The sequence below is a fragment of the Rhamphochromis longiceps genome, linkage group LG10, assembly GCF_057381845.1.
Source record: "Rhamphochromis longiceps isolate RC_006_pf linkage group LG10, R_longiceps_female_GT1.1, whole genome shotgun sequence".
Taxonomy (NCBI): domain Eukaryota; kingdom Metazoa; phylum Chordata; class Actinopteri; order Cichliformes; family Cichlidae; genus Rhamphochromis; species Rhamphochromis longiceps.
The window spans coordinates 34,197,900-34,215,850 of NC_140566.1; the positions used below are offsets into that span (position 1 = coordinate 34,197,900).

The following is a 17,951-nucleotide window of genomic DNA, read 5'->3' on the forward strand; positions in this document are numbered from 1 at the left end:
CACAGAGTCTCTGAGCAGATCATGAGCTGCGGTGAAGACGAGTGGGAAATGTGTGGGAGAGCAGCTGCAGAGGTGAGGAGTGTGCACATCCATATGTCGGTGCAGATGAGGCACTCTGGGGATGGAGCGTGTCGCTGCATGGGGAGCTCAGATTTGTCTGTGTGACACTTTGGAGTATAGCACACACACACACATGTAACTGCACTCATCCTGTGTGCCCTCATGCTGGTGATGGGGGTCATATCCACGGGAATAATTCACACCTCTCATTGTGAACACACTCACACACACCGAGCACTTTATTACCTATCCACCTGACAGCTGCTTCACAAAACCTCGAGAGCAGATGAAAGCTGGAGTTCACAGATATCCAGGATTCATTTAGCCCTGACTCGGTTACACTGAGGCAGGAGCATAGACTGTCAGTTATGACGGAGGCTTACTCTGTGCAGTCAGCTGTTCCACATTTTGCTGTGGTTTCTTTAGCCTGCACCGACATGCTCACAACACTTTTTTTAAAGGTCCTCTCCTGCAACGCTTCGTCTGAGCTCCCTGTCCTGCAATAGCTATCAAGCGACTACGCTCTTAAATTGACGACTTAATGAGAAATTCATAAAAACAAAACAAACAAGCAGAGCTTTAAAAGAGAAATCGTCTATCCAGACTGTGTTTTTTCCTGTGTCAGGCTCTAACATGTTTATTTCTGCTGTAAAGTTGGATGTTTTAACATGAAATTCTATGTGGACTCACTCAGTTTTGCAGCCGACTCAAGTGGCCAAAAGAGGAACTGCAGTTTTTCACATTTCACTGTCTGTGAAGGTTCTCAGTAATCTAAGGTCCACTGTGGACAACTGTCCTTGAACAGAGGGTGGGGCTTATGACACCACCTGTCTGTTATCTATAATCCAATTTTGAGACTTCTTCCCAGACGCCTTAACGCCCACATTCTTGCCCTGACAGCCAAAGGAGCAACATCTCCAGATTATTAACAGCAGCCACTTTTTCTGTTTGTACCGCGTGTGCCCTGGCCTGAAGAAGACCCTGCGGGGTCGAAACGTTGCCCCGGGCACACTACCATTTGGCCTATTTTGAATTTATTAAAAATTTATTTGTTTTTTTTATTTTTATTTTATTAAACTATAATACCAAAGGATGCATCATCCACGGCTTCATCACAGACAAGGGTTAGGGTTAGAGCCTTCAGTTTTCAGGCCCCTCTTCTGTGGAACCAGCTTCCAGTTTGGATTCAGGAGACAGACACTATCTCTACTTTCAAGATTAGGCTTCAAACTTTCCTTTTTGCTAAAGCATATAGTTAGGGATGGACTTCCTAAGGATATATGCTGAGAGGAATCCCCCCCCCCCCCTTTCATAGTGAGTATGAAAGAATTTCTCTACTTTGAATGTCCTCTTGTGTTTAATGTTGTATTTACTGGATGCTGAGGTGAGGGTTGTGTAAGGATGAGGGCGACAGTATTAACAGGGACTGTCTCTGTTTGTGTTATGTGGATTGTATATTGTGGCATAAAATGGAAAAATTCAAGTAAAGCACCAGACTTCACAAGCACAGCGCAGCACTGCAGACTTCAGTCATAGCAGATTGGCTTTAGTCGACCTCGGCAGTTAAATCATAGGAGACCGGCTCACACTGGCCCGCTGAGCAAAAGGCTTTCTGCTATCTATACCGACATGAAAGGAGTGTAAGAGCAGTGACAGCTTCATTTCCTCGATCACCAGCGTGGCAGGCAGGCTGTAAGGAGGTCAGGAGTGAGCGTCCGTCTCAACAGTATTCCTGCAAGCTGCACAAAGACAGCTGAACGCAATGTTTTCCTGTGACAGTCCGACTCATTAAATCTGCACTTTAGTGGCCTCGGGCTGCCAGTTACTGTAGTCACGGCATGTTGGCTGATGTTTTTCCACTGAAATCTTAGTTCATTGACTGCAGCCGTCACTGAAACTGAGCTGGAGGCGAAACAGAAAAGAAGAAACACATTCTTTTTTTATCTGTGGCTCCCAGTTAAAGAAGCTGTTGCACTTCAGCTCTCAGACAGTATAAAAGATGGAAGCAACTTCTGAAGAACTGCTTTAAACCTGCAGTCTCACTCATGGCCATCCATTAGGAAACAACCTTCTTCACTCACCTCCGCACGTCACTTCCTGATTAGTTTATGAAGTCAGACACTCATTTGAACTCCCACTAAAAAAAAAAAGAAGATGTTCATTTTGTAAATTTGGAGTCATTCTTAAAGTCTGAAAGGAGATTTAACCAGGGACAAAGGTTGGCTCTGCATAATCCTCTTTATCAAAGGAAAAGTAGGCTTCATTCACCAATGGATAAGGTCACAGTGACTACATCCATCTTTTATACTGTGTGTTGCTAGTTTCAACAGTGTGGAGGCAGGAAAATAATCCAGGTTTAAGTGAAGTCTTGATTTTCTCATTTTTAATCTCCCTGTTAGTACAGTTTCATTAATAACGGAGGAAATGGTCTGCAGCTCACTAACCCCCAGGCTGCTGCAACAAGGACTCCAGTCTTCAGTGTGTGAGTCATCAGCTCGACCAGGTGATGAGGTAGCGTTGTTTCAAACTGTACGGGGCGCATTTTAGCTGAAATTATGTTTGCAATCCTTCACCAGCTGATTGCTAACAACCCCATTTTGTCACATCATTTTCTTAGCTGGTTAGCTTTAGCTATAATGGTAACTTAGGTGTCACCTTTGACTCGAGTTTCACATTGGATGGGCATGTGAAATCTCTGGTTCGGTCTTGTTTTTATCATTTAAGAAATGTGGCTAAGCTAAGCCCGATTTTATCTCGCCCTGAACTGGAGATTGCTATACATGCATTTATTTCGTCACGCTTGGATTATTGTAATTCGCTGTTTATGTGTCTAAGCAAAGGTTCTCTGGATCGTCTGCAGGTTGTGCAAAACGCTGCAGCTAGGCTTTTGACGAAATCCTCCAAGTACTCACATGTGACACCGTTGTTATCTCAGTTACACTGGCTTCCTGTTAAATTTAGAGTTGATTTTAAGATCCTAGTCTTGACCTACAGAGCTGGGGACGGACTGGCACCAGCCTACATCTTTGATCTGCTACAGCCCGATGTCCCCAGCAGGTCTTTGAGGTCATCTGATCAGGGCTTACTTGCTATAAAAAATACTAAGAGGAGGACTGAGGGTGACAGAGCTTTTGCCACTGTGGCCCCGAGACTGTGGAACTCTCTCCCCATTAAGAACTGTGGACTCAGCAGCTGTTTTTAAAAAACAACTCAAAACTTACCTTTTTAAAACTGCTTTTGGTTAATTTTTTGCCTGTTTTATTTTCTCTTTTTAAATCTTTTTATGACTTGTAATCTTATGTGCAGCATTTTGTGATTCTGTCTTGAAAGGTGCTATAGAAATAAAAATGTATTTATTTATTATTTAACGTGTCCCACTCCTGCTGGTGGAAATTTGGGTGGTTTCTCTCTTTCTGCTATGTACCCAAGATGGCAACAACTGACAATGAGAAGTTACTGTATGAGTATTTTGTGAATACAAAATCCAGCATCCACTAAGATCTACGATCTAAGACGCCACTACCAGTGACCACAACCGCAGATGGGATTGTTTTGTAGACATACAGTGAAAACGATCCAGCTCCACAAGTGCAGATAAATGATCTCTTATTATGGATGTTTTTTCCTTTTTACCTCATTTGACCTAAGGTCTGATGAGGTTATGTCATGGTGAGGTGTCCATCCATCCATCTGTCCACAGTTCATAAGACCTGTTACTCCTCTGAATCTAAACCACTTACACACAATGATAAACTAATGGGTTCAAAGTCACATTTGTCATTTTCCTGGCAGCAACCTTTGAACTGACGCTCTGGTTTCAGACCAGTCTTTCAGTTAATCTGTAAAAGACTCGTTCGTGTGCAAGTGTAGAATTCAGAAATGTGCATTCTGATGGTTTATGGTACTTTACTCCTCCTTTTTACAGGTGAAGGAAAGAAGACGTTTTATAGAATTTATTCCAAAGTCAGAACTAGAGGACCAGAAGCCAGAGCTTGTCTGTGTCTTTGGGGGCCACTCCACTTCCTGTTAATACTGTTGTACAGATATTTGCTTCAGTTCAAATGGAGGTAAAAAAATGGGTGCTCATGAGATTGTCCTCAAAATTGATGAATGAATGAAACCAAAACACTGCCAACTGTCCACCTGTGGCTGAAGAGCAGCTTGTAGCCCTGACAGTTCAGACGCTGACCTGCTGGTAAGCATCGTTTAAGGAGGTCTCCTGGGAACTACTGGCCCTCCAAAACGTTATATTCTGCCTACACTCGGATATTCTGAACCAATCAAATGCAGAAAATATGTGCATGCTTGGTCAGTTAAGGCACCCTGTCGCTCTGTTAAACATCAACAGAAACGTCCTTGTGAAGAAGCCAGTTGTGGTGGTTGTCAGGAAGTTACTGACTTGAAGTGTTGTTTGATGAGAAAAGTCAGAATGTTGGATGCTGCAAAGTACCTGATGGTTCTGTGGCGCCTCTAATGACTCACAGTTATTCACTCATTTTAAAAAACTGAAACTGTAAAACAAAAAATGTCTGAATTATTGGTTCAGAATATCCGAGTGTAGGCAGAATATAAAGTTTTGGAGGGCCAGTAGTTCCCAGGAGACCCCCTTAAATGATGCTTACCAGCAGGTCAGCCCCTGAACTGTCAGGGCTACAAGCTGCTCTTCAGCCACAGGTGGACAGTTAGCAGTGTTTTCTAGCCTTTACAAGACAGTTTCACTGTGATCCTCCTGTTTCCTCTCCTGTTATGTAAGTCCTTCTGTCTTGTGGAGGCGTCTTACATAAGCACTGAGGCTTAATTCCTCCATGCAAACCCCAACAAAACCCTCCTTGTCCTTTTTCTACAAATTTTCCCCTTGTTGCTTCTTCTTCTTCTGTGATATCCTCTCGCTTTCCCTCGTCTGTTGTTCCTTACCTCCTCTTACCTTTAAACTTCCTTCTTCCTTGTCCTGTCATACTCTTTTGTTGGTTGCATAAATTAAAACAAAACTCTGTAAACACTTTGCAGTTTCAGGTGCACCCAAGCTACCTCTGTCTCGTCAGGACCTGTGCAGGTTTTGGAGCCTTAAGGTGAGATGACGTCTCGGCCTGATAACGTGAACGGTGCAGAAACACCACAACCTGCAGAAGGCCAAGCTGCAAACTGCAGGTAACTTAGGTGATAGATGAAATAAATAAAGATGCATTTAACTAACTGCATGCACTCACTGGGTTTGTCTGCTTTTGTTTAGTGCAGGACTTTCACCTATAGAACATAAAGAGTTGACATCTTTCATGAGCATGAAGGGAACTATAGCTTGTAAAGAGCTCTTAAAACACACACAGGACCACAGACGTGTTAAAGTGAAGCCATTCTTTTTTATTTTTTTTTATTGACATTTTAGAATCACTATACAATACCATCAACTTCAGCTATCTGTCAGTACATATATTTTTTCTTTTTTTTTCTATATTTAAACAACTAAAATATCCATACAATAAGAATGAAAGAAGAAGAAGCAAAACAGGAAACAACAAACAAAATAAATAAAAAATACATAAGGAAAAAGAAAAAGGAAAGAAAAATAAATAAATAAATATAGGGAGTGTGTTTTTGTTTCCATTAATGTAACTAATATTTCCTCTAGTCTTCTAGTAGTTAACAAAGTCAAAATCTAAAGCAAAAGCAAAATGTGAAGCCATTCTGCTCCTTTATATCCTCAGACTCTAACAGAGTGGAGTTGTACGATTTACTGCTCAAAATAATCCTTCTGTACCTTATCCCAGGCCTCAGTTCTATCAATCAATCAATCAATCAATCAATCAATCAATCAATCAATCAATCAATCAATCAATCAATCAATCAATCAATCAATGTTTAGGACGAGCGTCCTCTGCTGTAAGAGCAAAGATATGACAGAAAATAAGGAAAAGCAGATATGAGCACTTAAAGGCCACAGAAGGAGCAGGAGCAGTGTAAAAACAGCTGACTTGGTAGAATTGCAGAGTTGGTTGTTTACCTGTGACCTACCCGACAAACACCACAAATCCATCACTATTTCATAAAGCACAACACGTGCAGTGCTTTCCCAGTAAGTTTTTATCACTTTGCTGTTAAAAATTCTGTCTCATGTTCATGAAAACATGATGGAAGGCGGCACGGTTCAGGTGGTTCTCCCTGAGATGCCTCAGGATGTTACTGCAGAGCTCACTCACAGCCTGAGCCAGAGAATGGAAGGAAAACAAAACAGTGACGTGCTCCTGCAGCACTGCTGTCCTGATGCAACACCTTTCACTGAAATCAATTTAGGCAAACAGCAAGATTAGGACATGCAACAGCCTGACAGACGGCCGAGGGAAAATCACATGCACACAGTACACAAGTACCATGAAGCACCATCTATGTGCTACACCTACTGAATGTGCTGTGGACAGCCACGATGAAGCTCCTGCCACACAGCTTATGTTAATGTGGGAGGAGGTCTGGAGCTCCAGCAGAGAGCCAGTGACCCCCTTTATGTGGACTGTGAGCTGTTGTGGCTCCTCGGTGCTTCCCCTTTGGAAGAATACCACTTATAGCTGTCTGTGGAAAATTACACAGCGGCATCCTATGACAGTACCACACTGAAACTCAGAGGCAAAAATCAATAAAGTACAGATGCAGGAAGAAGAACAGGAAATGCACAATATACCAAAATAAAGCAGGTAATGAATGCAACTGAAACATGTGAAATCACGGTTGATACTCAGCATGAGATCTGACAATGATGACAAAGCCTGAGGCTCACCGTGAGAGAAAGAACAACACTTTCATTTAACTTCAATTGAAATCAGGTTCAGATGTTTTTTAATGAGTAAAGTCCAATAAATGTATCGAGTCCAGAGAGACAGCCCATGGGTTGTGGTTCACTGTCAAAGACTCTTTTTCAGCAACTGCTTTTGGAGAAAATCCCTGAAATATTTCCCTCAGGCGTCGGTGGAGACCAAAAACAGAGCAACAAGAGTTTGCATGATTTAAAACGGTTGTTACGCTAACAAAACAAAAATGACATCATCCGACTGACTCAGTGAGACGGAGTAGATCCTCTTGGTTTAAATATTCAAACTGCGTGTCTGTGTGTGCGTGAACTGAAATTAAAATGAAAAAGAAAGAAATGCATCCGCATTGGCGTTTGTGTCCGTGTCTCTGTGCGTGTGTGGTAGATGGTTGGAGGGCTGTTGAATGATGCAGAAAGCGAATGTGCTCTGGGAACAAAAACACACCAACAACACACACGGGGGACTGCAGAGAGGGAGGGAGAGAGCGAGGCAGGGGAGTACAGCATGTTGGAAAGTGGAAAGATTCTCCGCGTGGAAGTCCACACTCACACAAACACAGAGTAATAAGATCCTTTTCACCACCTGGCTGAGTCCGAGGTTGCTGATCTTCCACATATGTTGTGCTGTGAAGTGACAACACCTCGTAGGGTCATGAGACGCAGCGTGTTTCCTGTTTCTGGCCAACACAGAGACGACCTCAGCTGGTCACCACAGAGGGGGACGTTAGCTGAAGCCATGAAAGACTTCTCATATTGGGAGAAGTTTATCTGACCCAACCTTAATGCATTTCTTTAAACCATCCGTGGTTCTCACCTCAGATGTTTCTGATTTCTTTCCCTCTGTGAGACATCAGAAGTGTAGAAGCTGGATTAGCATCATGGACTGTGGGAACCTCAAAGACTCGCACACAGATACACGCTAATTACCAACACTGGAGCCTGGACTTCTAGGATGGTCAACACGGGGTACACCTCTCACACCAGTATCCGGATGGCTGACGTTGTTGTTCTGAAGTTCTGACTGTAAACGTGTTTATTTCTGCTTTGATACTGGAGTCCGTGCAGACCGACATCAAGTGGACATCAGAAGAACTGCAGATGTTTGTTCTTCTGCGCTGACAGCTTCGGAGGGTGCTGTCGATGTCCCAACGCTGTTGTGATAAGGAGGCGGCAGAGATGCACAGAGTGTGGCCCCGCCCACTTCAGTTTTACTCAACCAATGGAATGTTTTTTCAGACTTTAGCTTCCGAAATATACATTTTTCTTTTTCCTCCTGTCCTCCAGTTTAGCCAATCTGGAACCACACACACACACACACACACACACACACACACACACACACACACACACACACACACACACACACACACACACACACACACACACACACACACACCATCTGTTTTCTCCAATTCCCTAAATCTGTCTGAATCATCTGGAGTCACAGCTAAATCTCCTTCAGGACTCAGTTTGTGTGCCTGTACATGTGTGTACTTGTATTACTCATATTGGGAGGACAAATATCTTCCCCACACTCCCAACTTGGGGACTCATCTTCCTTCGGGGGACAAAAATTAAGTTCCCATAAGGTACATCGGTAAATTTCTGGGTCACGGTGAGGGGAAGCTTCCAGGATTAATACAGGCTGGAAAGATGGAAGCATGTGTGGCAGTGAGTATTTCTATCTTTGTGAGCACCAGTTTGAGTTTTAGACTCAAATACTTTAACACGAGCTTTCAAAGTTTTTTTCCTTTTAAATTTGGTTGCAGGTTAGAATGAAGTCACTGCACGTCCTCACAAAAAATGTGTTGATGGCTGAGAGCAGTCCCAGCTGAACGTGGAACAGAGAGTTGCTGATGAGTGAAATATTTGTCCTTTTTTTGTTTTCTAACAGCACGCTGTCTCCACATACTCGGCTTGTCATCTGCCTTTTGCCCTCCAAAGTAAATGATAAGTCACTGGATGATAATACGTCACTTCATCGCACGACTGGAGCCTGAGAAATTCTAAATACACAAGAACACACATGCTCCAGGCATTTGTTTTTTATGAGGTTGATAGAAAAGGTCAAATAATAGATAGAATTCCTTTTTTTAGACATTTTCAGATGCTTGTATTGCAGCAGTAAATTTTTCTGTAATTATGAGGGATGTCACAGCACAATCGTTACGATTTAAGGCATGAAGGGAGGATAACCTGTTGCATAACCAGGTCCTGTGAAAGGCTGTACCCCCTTTGCTTTGTGCTCTCCGTTCAAGGTTTCCTCCATCTAGCATCTACAGACAGGGAAGGCGCTGACTTGATGTATGTAGGCTCAGACCTGTGGGGAGGAGAGGCACTGAAATCAGAATAATAATCAGACCACTTCATTGAATCCAGAGGAAATTATGTGCTGCAGCTCATGAAGGTAAATCAGGGGAAAAAAGATTGTTTTCTTAAATGTTATAGTGATGAAATAAGAATGAGTTTTAATGACATTTTTAAGGAAACAATATTCAAAATGTGAAAAGTCACAGACTATAAGAAGATCCTTGAATCTCAGCTTTGATCAAACTTGCATGGTTAACTTTGCCATCTGTCTGTCCATCCGTCCACACGTCTGGGTCATGGGGGTATATGTCAGTGTTACATGGTGAGAGGCAGCTTTACAGACTGTTCTACTTTAAATAAAGCCTGGCTAACAGTGACGTTGATGTTTTTTACAGAAAGTCGAACCTCTACAACCGAGAGTAAAAGCAGAAAGGACAGAAACGTGAATGCTTCTGGTACACAGCAAAACTGAAGACGGATGTGAGCGTGAGTGATGTCTTTTATTTTTCCTGGGAGTGTTGTGTCGACTGGTAAAGTGCTTAGAGAGCATGAAGCAGCTGGACAGACCTGATAACTAGTGTGCTACCTGCCAAACACACACACACACACACACACACACACACACACACACACACACACACACACACACACACACACACACACACACACACACACACACACACACACACACACATTGTGAACTTATTCATGTAAATATTCAAACATTCTTCTTGGTTGTTTTCATTTAAAGAAAAAGACATTTGAACCTCTTTGAAATAGATAAAGGAGTGCTTCTTCTTGAACAGAGAAAATTAGCATTTCCAGTCATTAATTCAACCAACATGAATACATTTTAAATCTTTGGCATGTTTTCTGAAAGACATAGTTTCTGTGTATTAATTTATAGGAATGCACCCCCAGATTCACCTTGAATGCTGAAACTGAGGAAGCTTTCGGGTGACCTCGACATGAGGTGAACATGCAACCCTCTCAGCTGGAATCAGATGCGCTTCCATTGCACCACAAGGTCCCACTTGCACACCTTCTTTTCCTCTCTACACAAGTTGTTAAATGCAGGCCTGTAAAAGGACTAATTTGACCGGTCAACAGAACTAGGACTACCAAAAGACACCACAAGGCCAGCCAAAAATAAGCCAGCGGATACCAAGACCTCCTCACTGGTCAACATGAAGCTAAGTGTTTTGGGTATGTCAAACTGGGAGACCAAGGACCCAGTGGAGAGGCTATGCCTCTCAGCTGGTGTGAGAACACCTCAGTGTCCCCCAGCAAAAGGTGGAGGTTGGAGGAGGTGGCTCTGGAGAGGAATGTGCAGCATTTATTTTACCACTCTGCTGGCTCCATAGTTCTGTCCAACATGTTTCCTAAACAAACAACCCCAGAAATTCATTGACCCAGATGTGATGAGAAAACAGATCACACAATTTTGTCACAAGGTCCAGTTGGTAGCCAAAAAAAGTTTAGGGAGTTTTGGAAATAGATAAAGTTGTTCTTGAACAAAAAAAACTTCTTCAATTGTCAACTCAACAATGTGTAGTAACAGAACAGTGCCTTCAGCTTTGACTTGGAAGTTGAAGGCACTCATTTTGACCTTGGCATGAGTTGAACACACAACCTTCTGAGCTGAAATCAGATGCGCTACCATTGCGCCACGAGGCAAGACACATGAGCTGGAAAAGTTTATGGAATTTTTTTCTCATTGAAAAACTTCAAGACTTCAGTAAATCTGAACTTTTTGTTTTTGAAGCCTGACGAGTCAGAAATGGAACCCCCCAGTACACCACCAGTTTCATATTTTGAAGGGGTTGGTTGGGTCGGGTAAATTGACTGATTTTCAGTTACAACCTTGTTTTCATGCTCTCATTATAGCAAAGGGTCTGCTTGTCCCGCAACATAATTAATATGGGCCATGAACACTACTACAAAGAAGGACGTCAAAGCAAGAGTATACCTGCTGCTTGGACTGTGGCATTTCCTTAGACTCTGGTAACACGGGGTTGTTTTTTTGTAGCCATTTCCCCCATTGCCCGATTTTAAAAATGGCTGTTTTAATTTTCGTAAACTAGACGCTGCCAGCTGAGGTTCTTTCTAATAGTTGAGAAAGTGGAGTGGGTAGGGGTGAGCTGTTGTTACTTTTAACCCATCGTTTTCTCCTGTTTTTGGATAGGACAAGGAGGTCAGACTCTGTCTTTGTTTTGCTTCTTTTTTCTCTCCATGGGCTTATAAGTGCGGGCATCATAGCTTAGCTTTGTGCTGTTTATCATTTTGGCCTCGGCTGACGCTGAAGTGTTGATGCTCCTGTTCTGTTGTTTTCCCTCAGTACTTCATAAATAAACGCCATGTAATAATCAGTGATTGTTTCCTGTGGCTGCTTGGGTCTTGGGGGGTCAATAGACTATGTGCCTCATCCATTGCAGGAGCAGCCTGGACCCAGAAACAGGGAAAAAAACGAGAAAAGTAAAAATATAGTTAGTTGAAAACATTAAATGTTGCGGGTATTTTACAAACTGCTGAGACTGTTTGATTTTGTTTGTTCCCTCCAAATGTTAAAGTTTCATTGGGTTACATGTTGTAAAGTAAAATGTCCATTATAAGAAACTAACTGCTAAAAAGCATTGTTAGTAGCCGTGTTTCAAAGAGAAGTAAATGTTTGCTAATTCATATACATTACAGCATTTCTTTGGGTCAGTAAGTTTTATTCTGACTCCTCATGTTATGCTTAAAAACTGTTTACGCTGCAGTTTGGAGTGCCACGCTAAAATTACCTAAAGATAGCTGCAACTGCTGTGTGAATGTAGCGACTCAAGCTGAGCACTCAACACGCCAGACGTTAACCTCCCCGTCAGCCTGAAATGTACCTGAGGATGATGAACGACTGTGAGGAGACGAAACCGAACACACCAAGGAAGAAGAAAATGACCATAGAGAGAAAGTACTTCTGTTTTTAGACATTTTGCTTTTCTTCATTCCTGGAAGTTGTTCTTTCTGCAGATGCTATTTTTTTCCCTCTTGTTTCCTTCTGTCTGTCTTTTCTCCAGACTTGGTATTTTGCCAGGAGCAACAAGGTGAATTAACAGAGGACCCTAATCCAGACGGACATGAGCCGGTGGATCCTGTCGCCCACAGGTTAGCTGAAGGCTAATCAGTAAATTCAAACTGACTGTCGGGAAGAGACGCTGCTTATCACACTCCTGAGGGAGGAAGAGCCAAAGGCATGCTAACTCATTTTATATAGAAAGAAGAACTGATGAGGTAAATGGCATTCTACAAACTGAAATTAACAATTAACATCGACTGTGAACGATCAAGCAGCCTGTTTATTGTCATCATGAATACATTTAAATAACTTTTTCTCCTGCTTTGATCACATTTTTTCAGTTTTAGTGAAGTTGAACCACAGTTTTATGACCCTACACCTGTTTTTATAGCTCCTGATACATGTCAGGTACACAACGTGACCCACTTTTAAAAACAGTCCACAGCTCGAGGTCGGAAGGACTGGTACTGCCAGCGAATCACTGCTCAGCACATTGTCACAGCAACTGATTTTTATCCTCTTATTAATTTCATCTGTTTCTAGTATAGATAAAACCTAATTGGTTTGGTGTAGGCAGTAAATGGTTTGGGCTTAACTATGAAATTGTCCCTGTTTAAAAAGCTCAGTGTAAAAGACAGACTGTGACGCCAAACAGCTTTGAAGTCCTGATATAAAGTTTCAAGCTGAGGCTTTTCTCAAAACCAAGGAATGGATACAACTCATCTGGAAATTAATTGTCAACCACAAGTTGTTAGCCAATGGGCAAACCTTATGTAATCCTACTTCTTACATTTAGAGTGACCAAAATTTACTAATTGGAATGAATATTTCATGCTGTGAATTAAAATATGCTGTATAGCCCACAAAGTCATCGGTTGTTTAGTTTTACTGGATGGCTTTTGAAAGGAAAACACATAAAGGCACTTCTGCGTTGAGTTTATACTCTTTATTGCTTCACCACTGAAGACTCTCAACAACATGTGCTGAAGGCACAACCTCACTTCCAGAATGTTGGGTTGGTGTGTAAAGTGTAAATAAAAAATAGAAGTCAAAGATCTGTAAATCATGGAAACTCGTATTTTATTCACAGTAGAACAAAGCAGACAGACAAAAAGTGACATTTTGATTCTGATGGCAGCAACACATGTCGTTGAAGAAGGTAACAGTGGAAGAATTAAATCCTTCCAGTACTTACTGACATTGCTGATGAATGTAATCAGACTCAAGCTTTCAAGACCTTTCAGTAACACAATGTCCTTTTTCAGAGGCTGCCTCCTTCGGATCCACCATCTACACAGACTCTGATGTTTCGACATGTAAAAGCATTGATGGACATAACCAGCATACAATTTGATAACCCCAAATCAACTGCACATAGCTCACTCATGCGACGGAACATTCGTTCAGACAGATCCAAACCTTTGTCCCTTGCGGTTGTCTTTCTGTGTTTCGGTGCATGTTTGCCTTGTGATGATCAGTGAGTTGAGGTGGGAGGTCATCACGCTTCTTAATTCTCAGCTGCATGGCCGCAAGCAGGGAGGGGAGGAAAGCAGAGTGAAGAAGTGGAGGTTTATGAAACAAACTGATGGCTGGAACAACTGCGTAGCACATATGGCCTTAGGCAGGGAAAGACAGGAGGGGAATACAAGATGGAAGAGGAGGACTGAGAAAGGAGAAGTAAGAAGAAGAAAATGAGAGAAAAAAGCTGGCCTTACACCAAATCATCTAAAAGACACAACCTGAGGCCTGTTTCAGATTGTTTGGTTGGAAAGTCCAAAGTTTCCCCGTCAGAAAGCAGCACATCCTCGTGTCCAAAATGACCATGTCTTTTTTCCTACTGCCACAAAGGTCATCAGTGATGTTCTGCAGACGGTTATGACAAAAAGATCTTTTAAAAACAATCAGCTTTGCTTAATCCACCATTTCGGAGCTAAAATAAAAATATATAAATGGAAACAAACCATAAACCAAAATGTTCATGTCAGCTTTTTGTTTGTTCCCTTTAGAACATCCATACAAACAACCTGAAGGAAAGCTTTTAAAGAATAGCAGCGTCAAACAGACGAGCGCTTGAAGTTTGTTTTGCCAGATATTTACTTGGTTTAGGTACCAAAACCACTCAATAAAGAAAATTAGTGATTATCTTAGCAGGTTTTTACACTTTACCATGGAATCCAGTGTGTGTTTTGTACTCCTACAGTGCAGATGTTATCAGTGTGAGTTATGGTGTCACATTCTGTTGAGGGGCCTGAAAAAACATTTAATAAACCAAACTCAGGACATCCATCCATATGACCTAGTTAGAGTGTTTAGATTTAGTTTATCCAGCGGACTTCTTCACACTTTCTCTTTCCTCCTTCCAGCTATACTTAGTGTTACTCGTCCCTGTTTGTAAACTGCCACAAATCCAAACAGGGATTTAAGAGTTTTTAGTGTGTCAGCGCCTTCCTGTCCCCTCCAGATCCATTTTCTCTCTCTTTTTTTGGCCCAGTTATCCGAGGAGGATCCAGAAACCTGTCAGGCCTATCAGCACTGCCCAGCGGAGCATTGGAGCCAGACGGACAGATTGGACACAACGGGAGAAAAATGAGCAGAGACTCGTGGGTAATTTGGCGTGATGATACGATTTGATGCAACATCTGCGACCATTTTCTTTCCCACTGAGTTTCTGTTTCTATGAGCCTGCTCTTTAATCAGGAGGCAGTTGTCTGTTAAATGGATGATTGAGTTTATGGGAAAATAGAAGATCTGTGTAGGTTCGGGGGCTGGACTGAATGAACTGGATTGAAACTAAAACTGTATGGATAAATTACTGCATAATGAGTGGATGGAAAGGCTCGATGAGTCAGTATATGAACAATGCATCACAATTGTTGTTGCTAATTTATCTTTTTTGAAGATACAACTCTGTAAAAACAAACTGAGTAGAAACAAATTGAGTTGTCAATTTCAAACAAAACAATCCTCAAACTGAAAAATTAGAATTGAATATTTAAATAGGAGGCATGCTTTTTAATGTTTGGTATCATGTGAACAGATTTGACTGTTGATCACTCATTCACTATGCTTGTTCCATCTACAATAAACACACAAATCAGAAAGCAACATGGGGTTGGAATCTTGCCCAAGGATATTTGGCATGGAGACTGGAATAGTTGGTCCCAGAAATGACAACCTGGGGCCCGTTCTTCGTACGTCGCTCACTACATCCAAGATCAAATGACAAATCCAAGATCAAACCATCGCGCTAACCGTGAGCTCGCTAATCCGGTTCTCCGAACACACCTTCCGTTGACGATTAGTACAGCTGGACGCAGTAATGTGAGATCACTGGGTGTCGTAAAAGGGGCTACGCATCGATAGTAGAAACATTGATCGGCAACCCTCTGATTGGTCGGCGAAAATGTCGAAGGAGCGCGCTCGGCTCGGTATTTTTCGGCAGCAGAGCAAGAACTCCTGAGTGAGGGATTTCAGGAGTTTCAGAGTTTAATCAGAACGCAAGGGAACACTGCAAAGGCTGCAAAAGCAAGGAGAGAGGGCTGGCAGAAAGTTGCTGACAAATTAAACTCGTAAGTAATTTAATAATAACAATAATAATGGAGTGGATCTATATAGCGCTTTTCAAGGCACCCAAAGCGCTTTACAATGCCACTATTCATTCACTCTCACATTCACACACTGGTGGAGGCAGCTACGGTTGTAGCCACAGCTGCCCTGGGGCAGACTGACAGAAGCCAGGCTGCCATATCGCGCCATCGGCCCCTCTGGCCAACACCAGTAGGCGGTAGGGTAGATTTATTATATTACACTATATTATCCAATATTATATTACATTATATTATATTGTTATATTATATCCTCTTTCACATTAGAGCCACAACAGGACCCACTAGAACATGGGAACAAGTAAAAGTGAAATATAAGAATATTCTATAGAATGGTAATATTTATCACTTATATTGCTTTTCGTCTCTTGGAAAGAGACCCTGAAATAATCTGTTTGTTTGTTTATAACAGCAACCAAGAAAAGGGCAGAGCAAAAAAAGACAGGTGGTGGTCCTGCACCCCCTCGTCAACAAGTTGGTTAAGTAAATAATACCCTCACGGGGAAATCGATATCTCTCAATGAGCACACTGTCGCGCTGAGCTAAAGGATCCTGTCTGTCCCGCAATATATGCTGAATTCTGAGGACTCTCCTTATCAATCTTGCACCTTCCGCAATGGGTTGCTCGCGTAAACGGACAGGACATGGCTGCGACAGGCTTCCCAAATCCACCTTCGCTTTTATAGCCGTGGTCTCTCATCTTGATTACACGAAGTAATTTACAATTACTACTCTGAAATATGAATTACATCTGAAATAATCACATACATGTAATAGAATGTTAATAGTACATTTCCCTTTTTTAGGAAATGACCTGTATGTATCTGTGTGACATCAATAAAAGGATCAAGTGCTGCATTATCTTCAGTTACATTGATGTTATTTATTTATCGCTGTTGTTTTCGTATAAATGAAGCGGACATACCTGCGTGGCCGCGATCTAATCCTGTTTACATAAAGTAAACCTGCTCCCGAGAAGGTTTACGCTTACGGCTCTGTTGCTATGACAGCAAGTCCCGGATGAGCTTCGGGGAACCGAACGATCCAAGATCACGCGAAATCGTCAACAATCTAATCCAGCTAACTTACTTAGCGAGGTACGAAGAACAGGCCCCTGCTCTACCTCCAGAGTTACAGGCACCTCACATACTATTGTTATTTGTCTTATCTATTATAAGTAAGAACAAGCCTAAAGACACTGCTCCAGGTGAGGCTTGAACTCACAACCTCAGCATTGCTCAGCCCAGTACTGCCTATAAGTACCACGCGCTAACCGATTGCGCTACTGGAGCTTCAGGCAAATGATGTCCTGATGTATCAATCAGCAGTTTGCTTCTGTCCACTTTTGATCACCTGCTCTTATTTCACCTATTGTACCTGGAAGTTGATGATTGTCACAGAAGGATGTCACTGCTAGTGGCTTCCTGTGTGGATGAGTCCTCTCAGGAGATATGTCAAACTTAGCAACTCAGAAAACTGAACTTTACTTTGTCTGTAATGTGCTTTTTCACATCTACTGCTTTTCATTATCGAAACCTAAGCAAATTAAAGCTGTTGCTTAGTGTTTCCTGACACACTCTCTCTCTTTTGTGGTGTAAAACTAGTTTTTTAATCTAACCTGTCATGTTCCCCATAGTGAGGATTTTTAAAGCAGGTAAATGTCTGCATTTGGAGGGTTGGGGGTGATAAAGGTGGAGATCATTTTACTTCTGACACCCCCGAGAAACCTTCTGTGGTATTACTTTCCCGTTAAAAATCTTTCATTAGTGTTTGATCAGGTTTCAAGAGTAAAACTACTCGATTAGGTTTACAAGGTAAACCGTTTAGATAGAAAATAAAATAACTGTAAATAAAACTAGGTTTGAGTGTAAAAAATTGTTGCTACTTTTTCTTGTTTGTAAGGATGATTTATCCCGGAGGACTGAAAAAACATCTGGTAGACCTGCAAACAGGGCGTGAAACATACTGTATCATAGTTTAATTTATATTGGTTTCAAAGTTTATTTGAGAGAAACAAATATTCAGCGAGTCTGCGTTCAAAACAGAGCCCAGTCCAATGGACATGTGGGGCATAATTAGTATAAGCCTGCACGCACATGAAAAGATTAGCTTACCAAAGGTAGCT

At 42.0% G+C, this 17,951-nt stretch overlaps 1 long non-coding RNA gene and 1 other non-coding gene across 2 annotated transcripts; one reads left to right on the forward strand and one right to left on the reverse strand.

Annotated features, from left to right (window-relative positions):
• Nucleotides 1-5,143: 5,143 nt before the first annotated feature.
• Nucleotides 5,144-11,560, forward strand: LOC146661276 (uncharacterized). Its single transcript, XR_014913480.1, has 4 exons — nucleotides 5,144-5,208; nucleotides 9,115-9,263; nucleotides 9,562-9,652; nucleotides 10,074-11,560. It is a non-coding gene; the product is annotated as an uncharacterized LOC146661276 (long non-coding RNA).
• Nucleotides 11,561-17,025: 5,465 nt separating this feature from the next.
• trnai-uau (transfer RNA isoleucine (anticodon UAU)) lies at nucleotides 17,026-17,118 on the reverse strand. Its single transcript is given in 2 exon segments — nucleotides 17,026-17,061; nucleotides 17,081-17,118. It is a non-coding gene; the product is annotated as a tRNA-Ile (tRNA).
• Nucleotides 17,119-17,951: the final 833 nt, after the last annotated feature.